Source organism: Cervus elaphus, chromosome 33, assembly GCF_910594005.1.
Source record: "Cervus elaphus chromosome 33, mCerEla1.1, whole genome shotgun sequence".
Taxonomy (NCBI): Eukaryota; Metazoa; Chordata; class Mammalia; order Artiodactyla; family Cervidae; genus Cervus; species Cervus elaphus.
The window spans coordinates 73,341,236-73,342,533 of record NC_057847.1 but is presented as its reverse complement, the minus strand read 5'-3'; the positions used below and the strand labels follow the sequence as shown (position 1 = coordinate 73,342,533).

General features: G+C 56.2%; 1 pseudogene; it reads right to left on the bottom strand.

The window, feature by feature from the left end:
* Window positions 1-211: 211 nt before the first annotated feature.
* LOC122688526 lies at window positions 212-642 on the bottom strand (annotated as a pseudogene).
* Between the last annotated feature and the right edge of the window lie 656 nt (window positions 643-1,298).

Sequence of the window (1,298 nt, the reverse complement as noted above, 5' to 3'; positions counted from 1 at the left end):
CACAGGATGGGCAGAATTTGGACATCAAGGAGTTAATCTGCCGACTGGGAGGCGGGCTGTACTTCCTGACCCCCTGGGCAGCCACCCTTAAAGGGTCGGCTTTCCACCACACCAGCCAAGACCCTGGGAACACACGGTTCACACTGGCAGCTGGGAATACACCCGGGGCAGTAAAGCACGCAGACGCTGACGCAGCTGGGCCATCCTGGCCTCAGTCCCGCCAGCGGTGTCCACACTGGGCGTTGCAGCACTTGCGGAAGGTGGTCACGGGCTCACCTGCAGAGCGGGTCTGAAGCTGCAGGAAATAGGCTGGAGGGTGTTCACACTTGGGACGCGGCTCTGCAGTAGAGCCAACATTCTCCCAGGCAGCCGCTCCACCAAGCACATCATCCACTTCTTTCAGCTTTGGATACTTCCGATTTGTTACCTTGCGCGCGACGTTGTGCACGTAGGGGCAGGTGTTGCCGGTGAAGCGGCGGCAGCGCTGCCCCTCCTCGGCGATCAGCCCCTTCCGCAGCCCGGGCAGAAGAGCAGCGTGGCCACCACCGGCCCGGCACTCCCGGCAGCACCCGCGGCAGCCCAGCCTGTTTCACAATTGTCTAATTTGTCTTCTCCTTGCTGTGTTGAGGGTGCTCTCTGCATGGTGCCAATCCAAGTGGTAAAGGACCAACAAAAGAGAAAAAATGCTGGGGGGCCTTCAAGGAGCTGAGCCGGTGGGCACTCTGGAGCTGGGGGTGGGGATGGTGGCCGGAGCTGGGGCCGGGACAGGTGACAGGTCTGGTTTGCAGGCCAAGAGCCTGGACCTTGTTCTGCAGCTCACAGAAGGTTCTGTGAGTGGGACCTGCCCAGGTGGATGTGATTTCTAGAAAGATCTGTGAGCACTCTCCGGAGAAGGGTGAGGCTCAGAGGGGTCCCTGGCCAGCATGGAGGTAGCTGGTTTAGGCAGCAAGCCAGGAGGCCAGGAGAGGCTTTGAAAGCCCCTTCCATTTGAGGAAAGTTCTGGAGAACTCCAGAAAACTGGCCTTTGGAGACGGGGCTGGACCCCTGCCTTCATGGGCAGCTCTCATTATCACTCTCCCCATTAGCGATTTATTGTGTTAGTTAGAGCTAATTTACATGTTACTGAAGCATTGAAAACAGATTGCAGATGTTTGGAAACAGATGTTATCCTAATGTTAAGGCAAAACCATGAATATTTATGATGATTATTGCCCGGATCAAATTACCTCGCTTAAACAGGGAGGCATGTTCTAGCAACTTTTGCTGGGAACCTGGAGAGGGAAGACAGAAAAGTATTG